The sequence below is a fragment of the Coturnix japonica genome, chromosome Z (assembly GCF_001577835.2).
Source record: "Coturnix japonica isolate 7356 chromosome Z, Coturnix japonica 2.1, whole genome shotgun sequence".
Classification (NCBI taxonomy): Eukaryota; Metazoa; Chordata; class Aves; order Galliformes; family Phasianidae; genus Coturnix; species Coturnix japonica.
Genome location: NC_029547.1, coordinates 26,714,051 through 26,740,207, shown reverse-complemented (window position 1 = coordinate 26,740,207; position 26,157 = coordinate 26,714,051). Strand labels below are relative to the sequence as shown.

Here is a 26,157-nt window from a genome sequence, read left to right as displayed (position 1 = left end):
TTTGATGCAATAATTCTGTATCAATATTTCTTTTTTTCTATTTTTTTTTTCTTTCTCCTTTTCAGAACTCATAACATAAAGTAGTGGCCGTATTCGCTGTTGAATTTGTGCAGTGCTAGTAGTTACTTCATCATTGCTGTTGTTTGATGATTGATTTTTGTGGGTTTTTTTTTTCTTGTTTTTTAATTTTAAAATGCTAGTTTGCATGCTGTGCTCAGAAATTTAGCAAATACTATTAGTGTTTATCAGTCTTTTCAGTGGCAAATAAATAAACATAACATAACAAAGTAATTGAAGCAGTTAGGATATGAATTTACAAGCAGTAGATAACTGGGAAAGAAAAACACACACATTTCAGGGTACTAATTATATTCTTATATGAGAAAAAGGTTTTGTTGATTTTTTATTTATTTATTTTTTATCAGTGAAGTCAAGTTGCATAGTGCAACTGAAATAGCACTGTAAAGATCACTAGAAATTAATATCTAGGGAAGGATTAAGGAGTTTGTGATGTAGAAGTAATGCAGTGTTTCCTGAAACATAGAAAACTGTATCATCACCAACAGCACAGACAAGTGATTAAAACTTCTCAGTGTAACACAAGGATTGATATACATTCATTCTAGGAAAGAGAAAAATGCAGTGGGAAAGTTTGATTAAGATATCCACAATAAAACATTGATGCCATTTCTCCAGTATAGAATCACAGAATCATAGAATCATGCAGGCTGGAAAAGACCTGAATCATCTACTAGGATCATCTAGGATAACTGTCCACAAGACAGCACTCTGCACCCTGGCAACAGGGTACAGAGTACAACAGTATTCAGAGTTTTACGAAAATGGGCAGAGCCAAGTAATCAATGGGAGGGACTGTATTCTTATACTTTATTCTTTAAACTGAATATTCTTTATTCATTAAACTGAATCTGGATATTGCATTTGCACTTGCCTTACGGGAAAAATAATGATTGGGTGGCCACCAAGGTGGTGGAATGGGAGCCCATGAATGGCAAGTAAAGGTTTCAGGAGTTGTAGCAGTACAGCTGGAATAAAGATGCCCAGCCACTGCCCCAACACAAGTGAGGAAAATACTGGCAAGTTCTGCACATGGTGAATGCTGGGAGGGTGAGTGGGAGTGGCATGATGTACAAGAGAATCTAACTGGAGATAAGACATTTCTCCACCAGAACAGCACAGCTGAGGAAGATCACAGTACAGTTTCTATCCTCAGAGTTTTACATGACCAAGGCGGACAAAGCCTTGAGCAAACTGGTCAACCCTATTTCGAACAGGGGGTTGAACTAGATACTTCCCTAAGCCCCTTCTAGCCAAAGCTATTTTATCCTTCTTTGTCTGTTGACTAGTAAAATAAATGACGACAGCTGTGGCATTCGTCCATTATCCCCTCCATGAAGAAAATAATTTTGTATTAAGCATTCTTTGTCTGTGGTATACATGCTGGACATCCCTCTATTCACAAAGTAATCTTTGTAGATTAGTTACCAGGCCTTGTGTATTCTGGTCACATCACACGTATTTGTAAGAAAGGGAAAGAATTTCTCACTACATCCTGATTAAAAAGAAAGAGAACAGTAAAAGCAATAACTTAAGAAAACAGGAAAAAGTGGATAAAAAGGAGTCAAGGTGTAGGAAAATAATTTCTATTGCAAGAGGCAGAGGCATAGAAGTCATAATCCACTGGACTCCAATTCTGTTAATGCTACCAAGCCTTCAGCATTCAATGCTGCATCTGCACTGTACACACAGCTAAAATAGAAAAGAACACTAATGATAAAGGGAGAATTTAATTTTGACCTACTCTTCAGGGACACAACCTTCAGTAGAGCTAAACTGCCAGAAGTGCAAGGTCAGTTTCTGTTTTTTTTTTTTTTGTTGTTTTTTTTTTTTTTGCCTTTGCAGAATAACTGAAAGCGCTGTTTCTCTGGAAAATAGAAACTCAGCACAGAAAATTGTAACATTGACATAATTATGCTGCATAAAGCTGGAATAACAAACAAGGTGTAGACACTGTATTACTGCCAACTATGCAGCTGCTGCTTTGCACCTGTTCTAGGGAGTGGTCAGGGAGCTGTTTCATTGTACAGTCAACTATAATTTGCAGAACAGATTTTCTTTCCTTCCTTCCTTCCTTCCTTCCTTCCTTCCTTCCTTCCTTCCTTCCCTATCCTTCCTCCTTCCCTTCCTTTCTTCTTCTTTTCCTTCCTTCCTTCCTTATCCGCTTCCTTCCTTCATTATCCGCTTCCTTTGCGCTCGTCCTATCCCTTCCTTCCTATCCTTCCTTCCTTCCTTCCTTCCCTTCCTTCCTTCCTTCCTTCGCTCTTTCGCTTACACTTCCTTCCCTTTCGCTTTCCATGTGCCTTCCTTCCAATTCCTAGGTCCTTCCTTATTCCTGTCGCTTTCCCTTTCCCTCTCCTTCCTTCCTTCCTTCCCCCTCTCCCTCCCTCCTCTCCCCTTCACTCCTCCTTAGCTTCCCTCCCTCCTTCCCTCCTTCCTCCCTTGCCTCCTCCCTCCTTCCCTCACTCCCTCCACTCCTCTCCCTTCCGCCCATCCTCCCTCCCTCCCTCCCTCCTCCCATCCCTCCCTCCCTCCCTCCCTCCCCAGGAGGTCTCTCTTTTTCTCTTTCTCTTTTTCTCTTTCTCTCTTCCTTTCTTCCTCTCTGTCTCTCTTTACCTCTCTCTTTTCATACATACTGAACAACTCCAGCAATTGTCCACTTGTACATGACAGTGCTGTGGCTGCACCCTGAATACTGTGCTTAGTTTTGTGCACCTGTCTGAAGGAACTGAGGTTGTTCAGTCTAATGAAAATGAGTTGAGATTCATCACCTTCTACAGCTAACTGAAATGAGGTTGCAGTGAGGAGACTGTCCATCTTTTTTTTTTTTTTTCTAAGGTGACATGATGGAACATGAGGAAACATTCTCAGTTTGTGCCAGCTGTTTTTATTTAACTTCTGACACCCAAATTTCATTCACTTGCCCCGAAATTTATTCTTTTTTTATTTATTTTTTATTTTTTATCTTGTTCCTTGCTCTTGACATATTGCAAAGGACATATAACTGATTTTGAGCATACTGGAAAACAAACCAAAACCAGCTAAACTTTAACAATTACCTATAAAAAACTTGAATTCAGCAGCAGGATATTCACAGGAAAGTGTCCATGTAGGCATACCTGTGATAGGTTTCATATAAAAAGAGCAAGTAATAACAAATCTGATATCTAGGGAAATGAACAGGTGAGAGTTGGAGTGAAAAAAAAAGCAATGAACAAAAGCAGCAGCTTTACACAGCATGGTCTCTTTCAATAGAAGAAGCTAGACAGCACCAGGTCACCTTATTATGCTACTGCATTATGGATTTCATTACCTTTTGTTGCTAGTCATGAACGTTAGAGATCAAAAGTCAGTAGTAATGAATTTGTTCAAAGGGATATTGTTATTATTGTCTTTTTCAACAAAATACAATGCAAATTCCTTAAGTTCATGCCTCTGTCTGTGCACTGAGGGAGTAGCTCTAGATACAAATGACACCAATTGAATCATGGAGCAGAAACTGAAATGACACAGCATAGATTATTGTCCTTCTGAATACACTCTTAAGTTTTTAGATGTTTTGATAGATAAAATGTGCAATTTTAATGTAACATAGCTAACCTTTGAGGAAAATTAGTGACTGTCTGTCAATCTCTTTTACAGGTAAAGAAGGCAAAAAATAAATTTGTTAAATTGGAGAGAAAATTTATTCATGAAAATTAATGCACACAATATATTAGCATTCTCTGTCTTACATTGTAACTCATACAGTTATTATCACAGATGGTGTTCTGGGTTGCCTTTACATGAGTTTTTACTTTCCTCACAGACATATATCATAAAATTAAAAGTATTGTCTAAAATGAATTAATTTTACTACTTCAAATGACTGATAGACTGACTGTCCTTACTACTTCAGATAACTGTCAGATGACTTAAAATGTGCAACTGGTAAAATCTTATTGGGTAAAAATCTGTCTTTTTGTCATATTGTGCTTACAGTAATTTATTACTTTGGAGTGAATTGCCTAGAGATAAGGCTCTGTATTTTTATTTTGAATAGAATTACATATGGTGAAGGCAAACAAATTTGATGTTCTTATAACTAGTTACTTTACTCCACTGCAGTTTTGTAGGTCTTGACCTCATAAGGAACTGAAAGCATTATGCTCTCTGTTACTTCAGAGGAAACTGAGAGGTCCAAGACCTAAGTGTACTGTGCCCTCAGAAATCTAGTAACTTCATATTTTACAAGTTCCCTGTCAATTAGAGGTTTCCTTACACTAGAGATAAAGACCTCTGAAAAAGGTGGCTGTTTATATAGTTTGTATATTTGACAAAAGAAAATGAAGTACATTCCCTGATGATTAAAAATAGATAAATAGATAGATAGATAGATAGATAGATAGATAGATAGATAGATAGATAGATAGATAGATAGATAGAGATAGACAGACAGGTAAAATATACATGGGTATCTTCTTATTACACTGCAAACCATTTGCAACATGCACATAAAGTTGGAAGTAAAAAACAAACAAACAAACAAAAAAACAACAACAAAAAAAAACCTTTTCAGGACTAACCTCCTCAATATAAAAATAATCTTATGATTTAGTCTTCATAAAATACAGTGATCTGGACTCCTGCTATATAACTAGAAACTTTTTTTTTTACCTTTTTACCCCATTTCACTTCCAGTGGTCATGATGGACTGATCTTCTCACATATACATATAAGTCTTGAAAAAATTAACAGTTCAACTACCTGAATGATACAAAAATTGCACTCTACTTAAAGTTATGTACATTGTCAAATTTTTATTTTTTAATAATTTCATTTATCAAAGAAATATTCACTACATTTGAAATATAGTATTTGTGTCCAGATGTATGTGCTGGGAACTGGGATCAGAAATCCAATTTATTTCAGTAGTATTAATAGGGTAAAGAAGTGAATGTTGCCTTGCAGACCTGGGAGCTGAGCCATTCACATGAGTGTGAATATATATGTATAAATTCAGAGTAAGTAGAGAAGATTTCGAGCATGAAAAAATTAAATTTAATGAAAGCTATATAGTTAAATCTACGCATGCATGAACATTTCTTCTTGATGGTCTGGACTGGAAATGGGATGTACATAGACTATAGAAGGATCTGCCATTAAATCAGAGGAGGGCTGTGGACAGATTGGGAGCTGAGCTTTTGACTCCTGCATTGAAGTTTCAGTATTAATCACAGTCTTAAAAGCCCGTACTCCTTGTTTTTTTGTAATAATTAGATTTGCTTGGAAGCACATTGCTGCAGGGAACACTAACCATTATCACGATATGCTGAATTAAGTACACAGTTCTAATGTTGCAAAATTCATGGGTCAACTAATTTTAGATTTTTCTTTGAATTGAAATATGCTTCCTGTAATGTGCAGCATGTGAGTAAGGCTGCTAAACAGCCAAGAATATCCAAGTCCATATCACAAGAGTAGTTTGTGCTAACACACTCAAATCACGTCTCTACTATACAGTGATTAAACACTTATCTGGCTCATATCATATTCAGCAATGTATGGGTAGTAAAATTACAATGGAAACAAACTGTTCATGGATATTTAAAACTGAATTACCCATGTTCATGAATATTTAATCTGCTTATTACCTGCAAAATGTTTCAGATTGGTTTCCTGTAATTTGAGTTTATTAAAGTGCTAGAGGCAAGGCTCTGTGTGACAGGAAGGACTGTAATTCTGGAAAAAAAATATGAGAATTGTATAGTGTATAAAATTTAACTAGGTAGTCCAGGATGACAGAATTTTTGTGACACATGAAACAAAATGTTAATGTGACAGAAAAATATAATTGTTTTGCTGAGTTGGCACACATCTGAACTTACAGTCTTAAGGCTTATATTTATTTCCTTTTTGTACTTACTAAAGAAAGTTTAAAATTATGTGGAAATAGTAATCTGTTGACTGAGTAGAAGAAATAGTAACAGAAAACCGATGAAGGCCATCCATTCTGCAATGTAACTAACAGATGCAATAGCAAAATTTTACGCATTGACAGCATAAAAATTTATGACTAGATGGGAAGAAAAAGTTTTACTCTGGATTTTTTAAAAATTATTGTTATTTTTTTTAATGTTGCCTTATCTTCTAATATAATTTTACTGAGTCCATGTGGCAAAAAATAAAATAAAATAAAATAAAATAAAATAAAATAAAATAAAATAAAATAAAATAAAATAAAATAAAATAAAATAAAACATCCAATATACATCTATTGTTTAAATGGGACAAGGAACAGAGAAACAGTCAGAAATTTCTGAAAAATCTCTCTTAGCACTTTGTGAGTATCAATGGTGTTTTTACCTCTGTGGTAGGGCTGATTCTATTAACTTGACTTTTTTATTTTATTATTCTTTTTTATTTTTCTTTTTTTTTTTTTTTTTTTTTTTTTTTCCCCTGCTGCCCCCGGGGACACGTATTTTATAATAGGAGTTAAATTCCAGGTAGCATTTCCATTTCTCTCTTTTAACTTTTAGCTTAATCCTTATCAATAATCATTAAATAGTCTAGAAAGACAGTGTAAAAGCAGATTGAATACAATCTTCGTAGACGTATTAGTTATTCCATTAGTGGTTTCTCAGTTTCCTCTTTAATAATTTCCTACATTAACTTCTATGGTAGGTACATACATTCTTCTCATTGCATATTTTAATTTTTATGTAATGTTATCAATTTGTTGCCTTGAAAGTTTAAAGATTTCATTTAGCCAATTAAAATTTTATTTTTGATAAATGATCAAAGCAGAACTAAAACATAATCACACTGATTATGATACAGTTTCTAATTCAAGATTGTCATGATATCACATATGCTGACCAAGACTAAAATTTAATTCAGATCCAGAATTTTAGAAGGTGGTATTCCAAGATGCAGAACATGGTTAAAAAAATAAATACAGCTGTATTTTTAAGAAATTGCCATAATACAGATTTCTTGTGTGATGGCACAGACTAGTGGTTTAGTTTGTTAGTTTTGCTCTGTTAAATAATGAAAGAAGATGGCTAAATTCAGAGTATAGAAAATCAGTGTGTAAAAAAGACAAAACTACTTTTCAGAGGCAAGCAATGCAAAAAATAGTGATTCTACAACATTAAGTAAGATGTGTTCTTTAGATTTACCATGAGAAAGTCCATGAGAGTAAAAATGTGTATATCAGGGGTTTTATCTAATTATGTATTTGAAGACAAACATATCCAGTTTATTAGCAGGCAGTAATGATATTTAATCTTGTTTTTATAAGTCAAGCATAACTTCTGGCAAATCTGAGCACTTTGCAGAATAGATTAATTTAGGAACTAGACGAAGGCATATTATCTCACAGCTTGTGATCAGGTAATAATGCTATGACAGAACTTACATTGTCCACTTAAAAATAATAATAACAATTAAAAAGGGACAACTTTGCTCAGGGTGATGCTGTGCTTCTTCAAAAACCATGTCCCAGATTCATTACAGATTTGCATGAAATTTTAGAGAAGCTGTTAATCACTTGACATTTATAGAGAAAAGGTTTGTCTACAATTTATAAATATGTTGAATATGAATATACCTCTGACATTTAATATCTTCTTACATCTTCTAGAGTTCAGAAATATGCAGTTATATTTAAGGTTAACAACTCGTACTGAATGTGGGAATTTTAAACATAAAAGCTACACATAGCTATCTTTATTTCATTTCTCACATATATCCCCGTACTCCATGATCAGAGGCTGGCTGTGTTTTTCACATTCTTTCCTCTCATTAACCCAAGCACAAGAGCACACAGCTATCTATCACCGTAGTTGCTTCGGGTATTTTGTATACTCCTCTGGCATTCTTATTCTACATTTTTTCTAATTAATATACATCACACTTTTTTTTTGAGGCATACTTTTCTTTGCGGTTATCTTAACAACAGCCAGTAAAAAAAAGCTATGGTGTATACATTTATACACCATATATATATTTATTCATAACAGGAAACTTTTAAATGTGGAACAATAACTGCAAATTTGGAATTTCTGGTAACTAGGTCATGCAAAGGGAAAACATATTGCTGTTTCTCATCAGAATAAATTGAGTAACTGGCAGTGAGATGTCTTTGTGTGTGAGGATATATAAAGAGATCTTTCAACACATCTAATCTGTGTAATTCATTTTTAAAATGTTGGCAGGAGGGTAACCTGAAGACAAACTGAAGATTAGGGCTCTATTAATAAGCACAGAGGCTGAATTTCCAGTATGATGAATTCAACAACTGCTATTTGCAGTTTAGAAACAGTCAGCAGAATGAGATGATGAGTCAGCATAAAAGACATAAAATTTAAATGCACAGACCAGCAGAAAATACTTCATCATGTACTTTGGAAGTATTCTTGATAGAGCAAACATTTCAGGCACGGTAGCCCTAAATCAATCTGTCATTTGCCCAGGTGGTCATAATCCCCTCTCTTTAACTGCATATTTTTCTTTATCTGAACAGTAAACACTCACATGCTGTCTCCACATTTCAAAGAGGTTCAATTGGCTTGTTTTTCACATCTTAGATGATCTCACTTCCACTACAGATTTCAATGCAGGTTCTTCCTCACATCATTAATTCCTAAGCAAATGAAATATGTTGACATAATGAAAACAACTCTGCAATTCTGCTGGCCTCAAAATGGCAAATAAAGGACTGATGGAAAATTTGTTGTCATTGGTCGAAAATATATGCCTGTATATATTCTGATTTACAGTTGAAAATGTACAAGGAGTACTGATCACAGTAAAATCTGAATAGTTCAAGAAAATATTGACTTGTCCTGAAATTTCCAACAAAATTATATGATTGACTCTTAAAGTCAGTTCCCATTAGCTTCCCATTAGTTGGGTAAGAGTACACTGTTGTCCAGATTTGGGACTATACGTTGCTGAAACAGAACTGAGAATGAAGACAGAAAATCTCTTGAAAACAGTAGTATGCTATGCTACCATTCGTAGTCAACATGACTTCACTGAACTAAATTACCAAAGGGTACCTTGTGACCTAGAGATCACCTAGAAGGATGATGACAAATTAATGTTATATATATATATATATATATATATATATATATATATATATATATATATATATATTTCTCAAACTGCTCTTAAAGAAGCCTGAATATTTTCTATGAGCTACCCATTACTTATCCACACTGTTTATCATAGTTATGGTTATTTACTGTTCCTTTTTTGTACGATCTCATTTCATTTATTTATTTATTTATTTATTTATTTATTTATTTTCTGAAATAATGTTCTTACCTGTATTCATGAGAGAAACTACTCTTGAAATTAATGCTATCATATTAACAGTTTTTTTTGTTGTTGTTTTGGGTTTTTTGTTTGTTTGTTTTGTTTGTTTGTTTGTTTGTTTCTTTTCCCCAATCCGGTATTGGCAGTCTTTGGTTCAGCTATGCGCACCCCAGTCAGACATTTCACCGGAAGATTTAGTCTTACATTTTGTTTTTAGATTTTTTTACTTTTCAGTCCACTAGAGCAACAGAGAGCAACAAGCATTCAGATGCTTAAAGAGACATTATGCACCTAAATTAAGGAACAATCTTAATCTTTCACTTTGTCTACTTGTGAAACACATTTACAGTTTAATCAGAAACGGGATCCATCCAGCAGATGGCAGTAGTTGTCCACTTTCCAAGCTGTGGCTGAAAAGTGCGTAGCCAATCTAAGCAGAAACTTGAGGGTATTTGTGTGTGTGCGTGTGTTTTATTTTGGTTGTTCTTTTGATTTGGTTGTTGTTGTTTGCCGTTGTTCGTTGATCTGGTTTAATTTTTGTTTGATCATTTGTTTTTCTACAGGTGCTGGCTGTATTCCTTAACTTAGATTACTCTCTTCATTTTTAACTTTAAAGAATAAGAAAGCAGATTAAATAACAACATCATTTGAAACAAGCCAAGACGAGCCTTGTATTTTCATACACCATAATCGTACATCTGTGTTAATAATTCAGATGAAAGAATGTGGATGGAAATAGCACTAAAATCTGCATCTAGTTGTTAGAGTTCCACTGCTTGGTTTAAGTTTTCAGCTGCTTCAGCAGAAGGATTGTCCTGCAGTTAACTTGTCATCATGCTTACTTTTCATATTTGTAATATGAGCAGCATTAGACAGGATACAGTCATCTTAAAAGTTTAATTGATTAGGCCACCTTAAATATTGAGAAATAAATCAATGAAATTCAGAGAATGCTATATATTATATAATTTATATATTACTTTGTTTTATTTTATTTGATTTTACTTTATTTTATTTTATTTTACTTTTATTTTACTTTTTAAGAAGACAATAGTGGTTTCTTTTCTAACCCCACTGAGAAATCAGTTGAACTTCTGAGGTAGCAACTGACCATGGCTCTATCCTACAGCTTATTCAGGTATGTGCAGGCTTAGTTTCGTAATGGAAATAATCCCTTTGCAATAGAACTTCTTTAACTATACATTAATACATGAATAAATCTTTTTAAAATCTAGATGTAGCTGACTACAATTAGATTATCATTTTAGATAGGAAGTCTGTTTGAAAATACATACATAAACAAGCAGTTAATGCTACCTGTTCCACCAATTTCCTCATCATTTTATATATAAGGAATATTGTAGTTAAACCTTTTGATGAGATAGAGAGTTAGGAGAATTTTAACTTATTTTGAGTCCTAAAAAACTCAGGAACAAATTATTTTTAAATTGGGAAAAAAAAAAAAAAAAAGAGTAGTAACATGTATTTAATTTACCAAACTCTCAATTATACTAAGAAGTTTGATAGGCTTTTAAAATATTACTTTTAATTATTTTTCCATCTTAGAAATTTTAGTGACTAGAAATTTTGTTAATCTAGAGACCTTTTAAACTATAAAATTAACATAGAAATTAATTCTATTGTGGCACTGTTCTATGCTAATAGAACAATAAAAAAGACAAGTTGATTATAATAAAACAAGATTTTATTTTCCCCCAGCATTATTTGATATTTTTCTAGCATTATGCTATTCCAGCATTACATGATATTTTCCAAATTCGAAACCTGGAAGAAGGAAAAGCAAAAAAACAAAAAACACAATTAAAGTAATCCTTTGTTATTCAAGTCAGGATGTTGGCAGAGACATGACCAAAGGAAAGCTCAGCATGTTTCACTTTCATCAAAAAGATCCAAATTCACTTTTTGGCATGGAGAAAATACCAGTTCAAACTCAACAAAGAATTTACAAATTGAATTAAATTTGCTTTTAATATATTTGATGCAAGCATGTACCATCAGAGAAGGAAAGTCTTCCTTTTCTCTTCTGAACATTCAAACACAATCCTAATGATATTTACTGAGGTGCAGTCTGATCTACTGATAGAACACAACTATTAGTTACAGTTACAGTCCAAGAAGGATTAAAATCCACCTTTTCTAGTTCCTCATGTAGGGCTTTCACAATAACAAGAGGAAGAGGGCAATGAGAACTGGGCTATTTTCTCTACAAACCAGGAGTTGGTGGCAACCCAACACAGGGAAGGGTAGTGCTCTCACCAGATGGAGTATAAATGCTAGGAGTCATGGTGGTGCTAATCCAGGTGGAGTCTGGTCAGTGAGCTGTATGGGGGAAGACAAAGGCATGGAGGTAGGACCCTGAGACACCATGTGTTTCCCAAGTTGAGGGCAAGACGTACATCAAAGTTAAAGAACTAGGGTACAGAGATGGAGCTAAGGCAAAGCAGGTGGCTTGATGAGTTCCCTGGGGGAGGAATGTTGGAGGCATGAATCAGAGATCACTGTATGGCAAGAGTCAGGGGAAAGATAAGATTGGTGACTTCCATTGTAGGTACAGCTATGTGCACAGCTCATGTCCTCCCCCATGAGACGAATGTTCATTTTCAATAGTCTAGGCTCAGGCAGAATTTGTTATGAATCGCATCTTATTCCATGATTTTGCATTAGTGGGCCACCTTAAGGAAAAAAAAGAAAAAAATAAAAAAAAAAAAAAGTGTCAGGAGTAGAGAAACAATGCTTTGTATTTCCTACTACCCCACACAGAATGCCTTCCCTGCTCCCCATTGGTCCAAGGTTCACAGCAAGATCCAATGCTTTGAATTCCCTCAGCAAATATCCTGCTGTCTTTTACTGCTTGGTTAACCCCTCTCTTTTCCCATTTGCATTTAGTTCTTACCCGTTATGGTATGCTGCAATAACTTCTCATAGTTAACTCTCCCCTCTGGCTAACATTCAAACCACTTTGTATCAGCACATCCCCTATGTTACTCAAAAAGTCAGGACTTCATTTTTGCAAGCTGAAATTTATCTTCTATCAGAACTCCATGGTGCCTCTTTGGACCTTTACAGTCATAACATTTTATTGTTATGCAAAGCCAACATTTCTTTTCCCACACATACACCTTGTTTTTAGGGGAGTCACTGATGGAGACACTGAGACAGCCTTGGGCCAGCCCATTTGAATCTGGCTTGGTGGCTGTAATGGGGAGGACCTTCATCCCATAATTTCTTGCTGGGGAACTGCATATCAGTGGGGCCAGGGTAGCTGTAAGCGCAGCCTCTGACACAGCCAGAGGTCCCATCTCCATGGTCAGGCTGAAGGACTTGTACTCTGCCCATAGCTTGGGGCTCAAGAAATTGCTTTGGTAGGGGAACACTTCTGGGAAAGAGGTGGATTTCGTAGATGTTCCAGACAGGATACGTCTTTCCCTTTGGGGCACAGCTCCTGGCAGGGCCAGCTGAGTATAGGGTTTGTCCTGTAGCAGCAACAGGATGTGGGAGAAGCCCTAGCCAGGCTCACACGTGCCTAGGGTAGTGGAGGGACAGAGGACTGTGCCTATTAGGGTTTTAAAGGCTGTCTCAGACTTTAACATTATGTAAAGATCCCAGTTCCTGATTTCCACTTACTTAGGTATGTCTCCTTACAGTCTATCAGAGATGGGCTCTTCCATTCCCAGGTGTTTCAGTTCTCTATCAAAACACTATTCCGGAAGATAGGTTTTTAACTAGATATGTCTGTCAGGAACTTCTGTTTCATAGAGAATTACAATTTCATATTTAGTTCTGTGGTTATTTTTACAGCTTGAGTTTGGCACAGCATAGGAAAAGAAATCAGCAGACTTTCTCAAATGCAAGGTAAAACAGCTTTGATGTCATTCTAGTAGGTGAAAAAGGGTTAAATGTTTTCACTTTATCTGTCAACAGGGGCTTGTTTACTAGAACTTAAATTTCTACCTAACAGCAGCCTGAAACCCTTCTGTTTTGCTTCCTGTGCTACTACATTCCCACTGGGGCAATGCCATGTTCCTTGATATTATTCTTCATTGCGGTTTCTCTAAATAGCAGCACTACTGAGAATGGATTTGCAGGGGAAGAAGTGCTGATTTACTTGACTTTAAAGTAATTCCTAGAAAGCTGGCTGCCTGTGGCATACCCTTAGAGAGATAACTGTATTGAGATCTGTTAGTGAAAATGAGATCAAGTAAGTTAAAGTTCTGAATAGGTCATCCCTACATCTTAAAATACAACTACAGCTCTTATTTTAATGATATTCTGGCTGGTTTTTAGATTGAGACAAAAGTGATCTGGAATAGCAGATGGATTGAATCAGGAAAATTGTCAGAAAAAAAAAACCCCATACTTAAAAGGCAAAATATTCTGTAAAATATATTTTATAGAGAAAAAAAAATGCTTTAGTGTACTTCTTGCACATCTAAATTGCAATCTCCTTTGTGACAGTCTCTAGGAATGAGAAATATTGGACTTGTCGGTTTGGACCAAATTTCTTTTTTCCCTGGATTATATAGATTTTTTTCAGAACTTTAATTCTGTAAGCATACAGAATGAGATGAATATGTCCACATATTTATTTCATGTTAAAGTTCCACATTTTTATACAAATATTTGTAATTTTATTTTTTGGGATGTTTATTTTTTCCTCTGCTTGGAGCTCACTCTACAGAGGTAAAATCTCATATTCTTTCACAAATAAACACAAATGGATACATAAAGAATATTGTGATAGATATATGTCTTCATTAAAGATAGATATCTTCATTAAAGAAAAATATATATACAAATAAAGATCACATTTTTCAATTCTCCTGAAAGCAGTAAAGCAGTATCATCATGAATGTATGATGTATATGTATAATTCTAGATATACACAGAAGTATTGTACTAGCTTTCTTATCTTCTAGCTTTTTATTATTTATTTATTTCTACTTTTTGGTTTTTTCTTGTTCTGGATGTAGGTTATGTTTGTATTATGCTGAAGCTCTTATACAGCATTCACTGACTAAATTATGTTATTCAAATCTATCCTGGATATCTCAGCATGACATTGATTTTTACTGTCTTGGCACATACATAGAGACCTGTAAGGATTTCAGAATTACTAGATTCTTTTTTTTCTTCTTTCTTCATTTTATTATTTATTTATTTATTTATTTTGGTGCAAATGTGCCCTTTTTGTTTGTTTGTTAAATTTTATTTCCAACATCACCTAAGTGGTTTCTTGTTCATGAAGTGTAAGTTGTTGTAGGACTTTCTGCCCTATGGCACTGTCATATGCACAATCACACTGTTCAATAATATTCATTGGGAAAAATAAATGAATGAATGAATGAATGAATGAATGAATGAATGAATGAATGAATGAATGAATGAAGGAACCTAATTTATCCTGACAGCATGATGCGCAATGCAACTTCTCACCATCCACCAACTGATGCTAAGATGGTCTCAAGCAACAAAGAGCAGCCCCCTTGGCCAGCCTTCCCCCAGCGTTATTGTTCAGCATGATGCGACGTGGTGTGGAAAAACCCTTTACCATATTTGTCTCAGTTGTTCTGGAGCTTTTCCTTTCCATCTTCTTGTGCATCCCCAGCTTACTTGCTGGAAGAGCAATGTGAGAAGCCAAATGTCCTTGACTCAGCATTGATCACTAGTCAATAACTGCAAAAATAATGTTATCAACATTGTTTTTATCCTAAATCTGGAACACAGTGCCATACTACTGGTATGAAGAAAGTTAATTCTAGCCCAGCCAAAACCAGTGTATTAGGTTACAATAAATAAATAAATAAATAAATAAATAAATAAATGCCTCGGATGACAGTGTTCTGTCCCTTTCCCTGTGCTAGTGAAAAGGACACCAAACATTTATCAGAGTGGTAAACCTGCAGAAAATTAGAGCCTTTGCTGAGCTAGATTTATTCAATGCATGACAAAGGAATGACAATAAAAACGGTAGAGCATATTGAAGGTGAACATAGTCTATTTCCTCTAGTAACCATTAGCTTTGCATACCTTAAGCATGAAGTTATACCACAGATGTCAATTTTATTGTTGCTAAATGAAACAAAGGGACAAATTTAAGAAAATTAACTTCAATGAAATCAAACTGAAATGAGTAACATACATACAGATTCACACACTTCCAAAGTTTTCCTCAATTAATTTATTTATGTGGCATTCCTATGGCTTAGCAGAAGACTGTCATTTTCTTTCGTTAGTGAAGAACCCAAGAAAAATTATGTCTGTGGTCACACATATTCTAGAAGAACAGAATAATGCATAGTCTGTCACCAAATTCCACATGCAGCCATTGTCCATGTCTTTTCTCTCTTTTCTCTCAAGAGTTTGTAATACTGTGTGATAAGGATAAAAAAGATTTATTTTGTTGTTATATTCAATGTAATACAATTTAAATTTTGATGCAGGAAGTGTCATGGGCCAGTGTAATAAAATGGGATGCATTAGTTTCAGAGTAACTCTTGCACATTATCTAGGTCTCTGTGATATGATGATTGATTAACCAACCTAAATAAACAAATTTCTTTATTTTTGTATATACATGTAGAAAATACTAAGCAGTGTATAGGCTCATCCTCTGAAATGTACACAGCAATTCAAAAATATGAAGAAATTTTATCCAGGGTAGAAAACTGAATGATTTGTTTCCACCTCTGACCATAATGATATATATCTTTCATTGTTTGCATGTTTCTGTTATTTTTTATATTATGTTTCAGAGATGACTGTGGAAAATATATCTGGTAATGAAACACACCTGAGTTCAGAATGTTTGACTATGTCTCTAACACATATAAAAACATTGCAAGTTCATCTTAACTAAATAGTTTACATACAATAATATGATTAGCTTACTCTTTACAGTTATTTACTTTCAACAAGGAAAAAAAATCTGGAGTGACATCAGTTCAGAGCAGAGGTCTCTTCCTTAATAAGTGAAAGACAGCAACACAGAGAATCAATAGCCTCTGAGCTCTTTCAAAGCTGAATTTCAGATCTTTCCAGCTTACTCACTGTGTCTCTAATAATAATAAAAGCTCTAGGGGATTTTGGCTGTTCCTTAAAATGTTGTATCTAGAAAGCAGGAGATGAAAACTTTAAATAATGCAATATTTGTAGTAGGGCTTGTGGGGTTGAGTTCTGTCTTAGTTACTGTTCAGTTTTTGTTCTGGATTGCAATGCAATGTACTCTGGGCAGCTAAGATCAAAAAGGACCCTTTCTGGTTCCATAAGACACTTGATGCTGCTGTATTGTGGAACATAATTAGATGCTGCTATATATTGTGGAACATAATTAGAAACATTGACTAAGACTGAAATCAATTTTGGAATATACAGTATTTGAATTAATGTGATAATTTAAAATCCAAAATACAACCACACCACAAAAAATACAATTCATTTCTATTGGAAGTATTTAATTGCTTATTAGTAACTGGAAACTAACAGTGTCATTTCTGACTTCAAATTTTTTAAAACAGGAACCTGAGCATTGCTATTAGACAGTGATTCAAGAAAATATGTTGAAAAAAAAACAATCATATTGGAAATGCTAATTTTCTTACCTTATCATACTGAAAGCAAAATAGAAATTTTAAATTTTAAATTCAAATATTATGTAAGGGGGAAAAAAAAAAAAAAGAAAGAAAAAAAAACTTTTAAAAGGTAAAAGAAAAAATTAGTTGATCAGTAAATTTTTTCATTTGACTGATGTTTTGGAAAATTCAATTTTGATAAAGAAACAACAAGATATTCAAGATATGTAACTTAGTTAGAGGACAAGGAAGGATCTGATATATTTATGTAAGATAAAAGCAATGTAAAAATAAATTTACGACCAAGAACTTGTATTAAGAATCATAGAATCCTTAGAGCTGGAAGAGACATTTAAAGGTCATCTAGTCCAATGAATGAAATGTAATGCAATGAAAAGGGACATCCACAGCTAGATCAGGCTGCCCAGGGCCTGATTCATCCTCTATCTGAAATCTTCAGAGATAGATCATCCACCACAGCTCTGGATAGCATGTTCTAGAGCCTCAGAACACTCAATGTAAATGACTTTTTCCATGTATCTCACATAAATTTCTCTTTTTTAAGCTTGAGACTATTTCCCCATGTTGTATCACAACTGATCTGCAAGTCTGTCCCTTCTTTCCTGTCACTCTTTGTATATTGAAAGGTTGCTCTCAGGTCATCTCAGAGCCTTCTCTTCTCCAGGACAAACAGCACCAGATATATCAACCTGTCCTCAGGGGATAGGTATTCCATCTTTTGGATCATTTTTGTGGCCTTCCTCTGGATGCATTACAAGTCTGTCTCTCATTTTCTGAGGACTCCACATCTGGATGAGGAGATTCCAGATGAGGCTTCACTAGAGGGGTGGAATCTCCTCCCTTGACATGCTTGCCACTCTTCTTTTCATACATCCCAGGATACTGCTGGCTTCCTAGGCTGTAAGGACACATTACTGATGCACATTCACCTTGCCATCAACCAGTGTCCCCCAGATCCTTTTCAACATGTTTATGGTCAATCCTTTCATCTCCCAGCTTGTATTAATAGTGGATGTTGCCTCTACTCAGTTGCAAGACCTTGCACTTGGACTTGATGAACCTCATGAGGTTCATCTGACCTCACTGCTCAAGCCTCTCTAGCCTCCTCTGGATGGCATCCTGTCCCTCAGGTGTGTTAACCACTCCCCACAACTTGGTGTCATCTGCAAACATGCTGAGGGTGTTTAAACTTAAGAATTTTAAGAATTTAAACTTAAGAATCCAAGGACGGGGGATCTCATGTCAGTGTGGAAGAAGAGAAAAAGGGAGGCTGTTCACCACTGATATGTTCATACTGTCAACATTAATAAGTCCTGGATCTTGTTACAAAAAATAATATTTTGTTGTATGTTTTCAGACAATCTTGCATTTTTGTCAGCATGTTCAGATAAAGTGAGTGAGAAGTGAAGTAGGATAAAAATTGTCAGTTCTGGTTGACTTTCTCTTCTATTTGCTCCCAGACATGGAACAGGGAAGAAACTCTAAATGAAAAGACTATTAGGATCAAAATTCACACTGTAAACAGTATAAAAATAACTACAATATTAAGGATAGAGAATTTGCAAAGCATAGAAATATAAGCAGTTTTCTTAAAGAAGACTTCAAATTTCTGTTTCTTTGCTAAATCTTAGTGAATTTTCATCACCATTTTGATACATCAATTTAGATTTATGTTGATAATGTTGAGAATCCAAGAGACTAAGATTCTAGCTCACTAGGAAATTTTGATTTTGACTAGTGGTTGGAAAGGTAACTATTGCAGGCAGTCCTATATTCTGTCCTTGCAGTTTTTACTTCAACTCTAAACTATAAAAGTGAATTCTTTCCTGTTTTATTATGCTCACTTCACAGAGAGCTTGAAATTGCCAGAGGCTTGCCAGTCCATATTCCATTACAGTGTTCTTGTGACAAAATGTAGAATTTCTGCTCAATCTTCTTTACTTTCTGTTTTGTAGTGTGTGATTCCTCTGTGAAAGCAGATTTAATCTTACCAAAATACCTCACAATTTATTTCCCCGCTGGGAAAGAAATCCTGAAATTTTTAAATTGTGTTTGTTTGTTTGTTTGTTTGTTTCAGTAAGCACTGGTTAGTTAGGGTGTAATTGAGGATTTTTTAGTCTATAGTGATACGTTTTGCCCCCAAGAGAGCCAGCATGGCTTTACCAAGGAAAGATTGTGACTAACTAATCTATTGACCTTCAGTGATGGAGTGACAACACTGGTGGACAAAGGGAAGGCAACCAGTGTTATCTACCTCGACTCATGTATGGTCTTTGACACAGTCCCCCACTACATCCTTGTCTCTAAATTAGACACATATGGATTTGAGGGGTGAATTTCTTGGTAGCTGAGGAATTGGTTGGGAGGCTGTAAGCAGAGTATTTCTAATGGCACTATGTGTCCAGGTGGAGGCTAATGACAAGCAGTGTTACCCAGGGGTCTGTCTTGGAATTGGTGCTCTTCAACATCTTCATCAATTACATCGTTAATGGGCTTGAGTGCACCCTCAGGAAGTTTGTCAATGACACCAAGCTGAGTGGTGCAGTTGAAACATTAGAAGGAAGGGATGCCATCCAAAGGAACTTCAACAAACTTGAAAGTCAGGTCCATATAATCATAATGAGGTTCAACATAGTGAAGTACATTTTGCACTCAGACAAATTCCAGATACATATACAGAATGGGAGAATAACTCCTTGAGAGTAGTCCTGCTGAGAAGGACCTGAGGGTCCTGGTGGATTAAATATGAACCAGCAGTGTGCTCTTGAAGCTCAGAAGGCCAATGGTACCCTAGGCTCAACTGGAAGAGGGGTGGCCATCAGGGACAGGGAGGTGATTGTCTCTCTCATTTCTGCCCTCATGAGGCCCCATCTGGAGTACTGTGTTCCAGTCTGGATTCCCCAATACAGGAAAGCTGTGGAGCTGTTGAAGAGTTTCCAGAGGAGGGCCATGATCAGAGGGCTGAAGCACCTCTCCTATAAAGACCAGTGGAAGAAGTTGGACTTGTTCAGCCTGGAGAAGAGAAGGATGTGGAGAGACCTCATTGTAGCCTTCCAGTATTTAAAAAGAGTTTATAAACAGGAAGGCAATTTGCTTTTTTTTTACTCAGGTAGACAGTGACAGGACAAGGGTGAATAGTTTCAGGCTCACGGAGGGAAGGCTTAAACTGGTTGTCAGGGGGAAGTTCTTAGTAGAGAGAGTGGTGAAGTGCTGAAACAGGCTGCCCAGAGAGGTTGTGGATGCTCTGACCATGGAGGAGTTCAAGACAAGTTTGGATAGGGCCCTGGGCAATCTGGTCTAGTACCAGATCTGGAAGTTGGTGGCCCTGTCTGTGTCTTTCTTAGTATTTGCTATCTATTGCTATTTCTTTGCCAGCACGTTTTTCCAGAATGACTAGGAGTATTGTGGCTATATGTCACTAGTGAGATGAGGTAGAAAGGTGATTTTAAATCACAGTGTGGCTAGGTGGGTGACAAAAAGACTAAATTCTTAATGTCATGAATTGTCACATTGAATGTTATGAATATTGTCTGTGCTAAACAGAATTACAGAATGAGTTGAATATTGTACAATTCCCTTGCTCTAACAAGGTGACAAATGATAAACCACCTTTGTGTCCTGATGGCATTTCAGTATTATCAGAGAATCCACACATTCTCTGTACCAGTGGTCAGTTACCCCAAAAGTAAAAAAAATAATGCCCTGTGTTCAGAGAGACATGCCTTCTTGTGTCACAGTTTTTTCTCATTAACTCGTCCTGTTACTCTACACAAATGAAAGAGCTCTGACCTTTTTTTATTTTATTTTTTTTTCACCCTTCCTTTATATTCTTATTCATCTGCTTTGATAAAATCCATCCCTAGCCCTCAATTCCCTAGGCTGGACAGTCCTAGTTCTCCCAAAGTTTCTCTCTGAGAGCCAGCCTCTTTATCATCTCCATGGCCCTATGTTGGACTCCCTTGAGTATGGCCGTGTTTCTCTTGTACTGTAAAGGAAGGAAGAAAAAAGTATACAATATCACATGTGGGGCCTTAACAGCACTGGGAAGAGGAGAAGGATCACTTGGCTTGACGTGTTCATGTTACTTTCCCTAATTCAGCCCAGAAATCTACTGGTCTTCTTTGCAGCAAGGACTCATCGCTATCTCATATTCAGCTGTCTCATGTATAGCTTGGATCTTTTCTGCAAAGCTACTTTCGTGCAGGTTGAAGATCAGAATGAATTTCTGCACAGGGATATTCCTCCCCAGGGGCAGGATTTTGCACTTCCCTTTGTTGAGCTTAATGAGCAGAAAGATTGTGCATTAAGCTTTCCCCCCTGTTTTCTGTCATCAACAAATTTTCCAAGGGTACACTCTACTCCAATGTCTAGAGCATTATTGAAGACAGTAAAGAACACCAGTTAGTGGCCTCCAGCTGTATTCCATGACAATTAATGCCACTTTCTGGATGGATTTTTCAGCCAGTTTTCAATCCACTGCATTGTCTGTTCCAACCAGTCTGTACTGCAACAGTTTATCTATGAGGATTTCTTGGGAGACAGTGTCAAATCCTCACTGATTTCATTTTGACAATTTCCACTACTCTTACTTACGACCAAAGCTTGTCTAGATTATTCTCATGTGATAAAATAATGCAGAACTTGTGCAGAATTACTACTTCAGCTGGGAGCATGTAAGATCATGGAGCCAGATGGTATTCATTCTAGAGTGCTCAAAATCCTGGATGGTGTCACCATGAGACCTCTCTCGTTTTTATTCAGTGGTCTAGGGAATATGGACGAATCTCAGTTGGCTGGAAACTAATAAATGTTGTCCCAGTTTTCAAGGATGGGAAGAAGGAAGAGAGTGGTAATTACTGGCTTATCACTGTCATTTCAGTTTCTAAGCTATTATGGAGATTATTATTCTGGGAGTTACTGAAAAGCACTTGAAAGAAAAGGCAGTGGCTGGTCATAGTCATTGGAATCACAAGAGAAAGTCATATCCAATTAACTTAATTTCCTTTTATGACAGTATTACCCATCCAGTTGACCAAGGGAATATAAATGATTTTATCTTTTTGGATTTCGGCCAAGCTGTTGATGCTGTTTCTCACGGTATCTTTATGGACAAGAATTCCAGAATGCAGATAGATAAAAAATATAATTTAAAGGGTAAACACCGATGTCAAACAAATTTATCTGCTAAGTTGATAATAAATTGAGTTATATCAGGCTTGCAGCCAGTCAGTAACAGTGTTCCAAAGGTTCTATTCCGAAGCAAGTTTCCTCTGATGATTTTAGTTGATCAGAAAAGTCACATATTAAGTATATTTGCAGAAAAAATATTGTGTGCTGTGGTATAAGAGGGACTATTTGAGAGTGTCCAAAGGAGGACAACAAAAGTGGTAAAAGGTCTTAAAGGCATATTTATGAGGAATGGCTGAATTTGCTTGGTTTACTCATCCTAGAGGATACTAAAGGTAGACTTCATGGTGGTCTACAACTTCCTCACAGGCAGGAGCAGAGAAGCAGGTATTAATGTTTTTACCCTGGTGACAGTGAGAGGAACATGAGGGAATGGCAAGAAGGTGAGACTAAGCCTTCTGGAGTTCAAGAAGTGTCTGGACAATGCTCTCAGATATATGGTTTTATTTTTAGGCAATCTTGTGTGGAGCCAAGACTTGGAAGGGTCCCATAGTATCTTGGAGTCCAACTCTTGGCTCCACACAAGATTGCCTTAAGCAAAAGTTTTCTTCTCTTTCATGCAATATTGTATGATTTTCTGATTCTAACTTAAGAGTATCTGGTAACTAAAAGTTTTGTTTATTTGTTTGTTTTTCCTGGAGGGTCAAAAAGCCAATGTGTTCCATAAAAGTAGAAAGGGAGGAAGTTATGAGTGCTAATAAGAACAAAAAGAGAAGAAAAACTTCTGCTTGGTAGCAACACCGTTGTCAATAAACTATTATCTTTTTCTTCCATGCTACAAATAATGTGAATTCAAAGCAAACTGGAATGGAACCTGGGGAAAAATAAACCCCCAGCATTCAAAAGTAAAGTATGAAGACATGTGCAACTGAAAGGAATGGTACTTTCTACTCTCATCTTCCTACTGAATTTGTCATTCAAATACCTGCTGTAAATATATTTCTTGCATTCAGTGTGTATTTCAAAATGTCATCAGTTTTGGTTTAGATAGTTTATTGATCTTTTATTAGCCCAACTTTGTGTGAGAAAGTGTCAAAATAAGTGTGTTAGAATGAATTCCATGTAGTAGAGATTGACATTTGCTTGGCAAAAAGAAATACTTGTAGAACTGGCAACGCTACAATTTTGATTTCATAAATTGCAGTTTCACAAAAAGTAATTTCCAGATAAACATTCTGCCCACTCAAGAACTGAAGTTTCTGGTAATATTTTTGTACTTAATGTGCTAGAAGCAAATGTATAGATATGAAGCTAGATTTTTATACTAAACAGTACTTTAAAAAAGTACAGTGGCATAGCAAGAAAGTGTTCCTATTTGAGGTACAGTGGTAAATGCACAATTGTTGTTGCATGAATATTTTAATCATAAAATATCATATTTATACCACTAAATATACTATAAATTACTTTATGGTCTTTCTCTTTCACATTAGTATTACTCTAGAAACAATTCCCATTTCTTTAGTTCTTCAAGATCTATTGGTATTAATGTGGGTATGAAAATTAAACATGTATTTGTTTTTTTCAGGGAAAACTTGAAGAGTCTTTCACTTTTCATCCTCCAGTCACTGACTGTGGTATAAGGACACTGTGGTGAGGTGGTAAGTTGTTTAAAAACTATTACTTTTATCAGTTAAAGTATAATTTCAGATTTAATTGCTAGACTACTATCCTTCAGTGTTACAGTGCCTGTGTGACAAAACTTTAGCAATACCTTCTCGGCCCTCTTGGAAAACAGGATTGAAGGTGTACAATTGGTCTGATATGTAAGAGGTTGAAATTGTAGAAACATCAGATTTATTCTTCATTTACAAGTTAACATTATTTCATATGAACAGTATTCTAGGCTTCAGTATGTCTCAAAATAAGGGTGGTAACTGTAGTTAGTTTTGAAGAGCTTCCATAGTTCAGCAGCGTTTGATATTGAAACTTTTTCAAATTTCAGTGACCTATTTTTCAACTACTTACATTTTTTTTTATCCAAGAGTCTGCTTCTCTACTTCCCCTTCCCTACTGTACCTCATCACTTCCACAATAGAATGACACTAGAAATTTGAACAAGTGCATGTTTTCTGTAAGAGATTTCTTTTAATTCTTTTCCTTTTAGGCTTTCAGTGGAAAGAATAGGTAATGTATTCTTAAATGACAGAAGAATTCTGAATGATTGGTCAGATGACTGCAAACCACAATTCAAGACTGTTGATTTCTATTGTTTCTGTTTTTGTTTTTTTCTTCTCTCCAACAATTTAACTGTATTCCTGTGAGAAACCATGTCTTTTGTTAAGCTAGATACTGTTCCATGTTGGTTTGGTTTTCTGTTGCTGCTCTTTTTTTTCTTTTCTGTTTGTGTACACTAATCCATCCACTAATAAAGCTAGAATAAGAGACTGAAAACTTCAAACATACATCCATGTTATATGAAAAACAACCATGTTCCAGAATTTCAGAATTTACATAATTTAAAAAAGAAAACAAACAAACAAACAAACAAAACCAAATATTTTTAATGGTACTAATCAGTGAGAAGACTAAAGTTGTATGCTATTTCCTTTTCTAAGGAAGTAGCAGTGGTAATTCTATCATGTACATTAATTGTGAAGCCAAGACCATACAGCATGGATTCTTATTTACTACTTTATTATATTAAGTTCTATTATGCAATCGATCTGATAGAATGATGTCATCCAAAAGGAACAGGATAAGTGTGAAAAGTAGTTCCCTTTGAAATGACTGTTGCACTTTGGTTGTTGCAATCTCAGGTATGTGTACAGACTAGGAGAGGAACTCACTGAGAGCAACCTTGTAGAGAAGGACTTGGGGTTTCTGGTAGTTAAAGCTGGACATGATCCAGTAGGGTGTGCTTGCAGCCCAGAACAATTGTATCCTGGGCTTCATCAAAATGTGGGAGGACAAAGGGGCAAGGGAGGCCATTTCCCCCTCTACTCTGCTATCATGAGACCTCATCTGGTGTACTGCATGTTGACCTGGGATACCCACCAAAGGAAATAATTGAGCTGTTGGGTCTGGACCAGAGGATGGACATGAAGATGATCAAAGTCCTAGGACACTTCTATAAAGAAGAAGCTGGAATTTTTCAGCCTGGAGAAGAGGACTCATCACATTGCAGCCTTCCGGTACTTGAAGGGAGCTTTAAAAATGGAGGGAAAATGACTTTTTACATGATCTCATGATTACATGACTGGAAGAGGGGGAATGCATTTAAATGGAAGAAACAGTGATTTAGATTAGAAGTTTGAAGGAAATCTTTTACTCAGAGGGCAATGAGGCCCTGGAACAGATTGCCCAGAGCAGTGAATGTCCCTTCCCTTGAGGCATTCAAAGCCTAGTTGGATGGAGCCCTGGGCAGCCCAGTGGCAACCGTGACCATTTCAGTGCAGTTGGAACTAAATTATACTTACTTTCCAACCCAAGCCATCCAATGATTCTATGGAAATTTCTAGACAGTACATAATTTTTATTAAAGAGACTGTTACACAACTTGCATTATGGAAATACATTGATTATTCTTTTTAATTATGAATTCAAATACTTTGTACAGTTTCTTATTCATCAGAAATGCTTGCATGAGGCTTGCTAGTTAGGCAGCAAAGAAGACAATAGTCTCAAATTTCTACTTGGATTAAAAATTGCATTTCTAATAACAGGATCAGATTTCTACTGCTTTACCCTATTTGTTCTTTGTGATGTTTTATGGTTTGAAAATCTTTTATATGAAAGAAGTTGAAGCTTTCTAATGCTGTTGAGACAATGAATTAAGCTTTTTAAAGTATGTTAATAGCTAAGGAAGGACCAGAGATAACACTTGTCTGTTACATGATTAATTTAGTCACGTTATAATTAGGGACTATTTGAGAAAGAGATATTTAATGCCTTCTTAGATTCCGTCTGGGAAAAAAAAAAAAAAAAAAAAAAAAAAGATGCTCCTGGAACTCACAGAGTTCTGAGACAAAAGACT

The 26,157-nt window shown here is 35.7% G+C and overlaps 1 protein-coding gene across 42 annotated transcripts in view; it reads left to right on the top strand.

The window, feature by feature from the left end:
- Window positions 1–26,157, top strand: part of PTPRD (protein tyrosine phosphatase receptor type D) — a 1,051,440-nt gene that overhangs the window by 229,963 nt on the left and 795,320 nt on the right. For all 42 annotated transcript variants that reach the window (XM_032441550.1, XM_015848960.2, XM_015848962.2 and 39 more), the window contains exon 3: window positions 23,710–23,782. The gene's annotated coding sequence lies outside the window, so the exon portion shown is untranslated. The remainder of the gene's footprint in view (window positions 1–23,709; window positions 23,783–26,157) is intronic.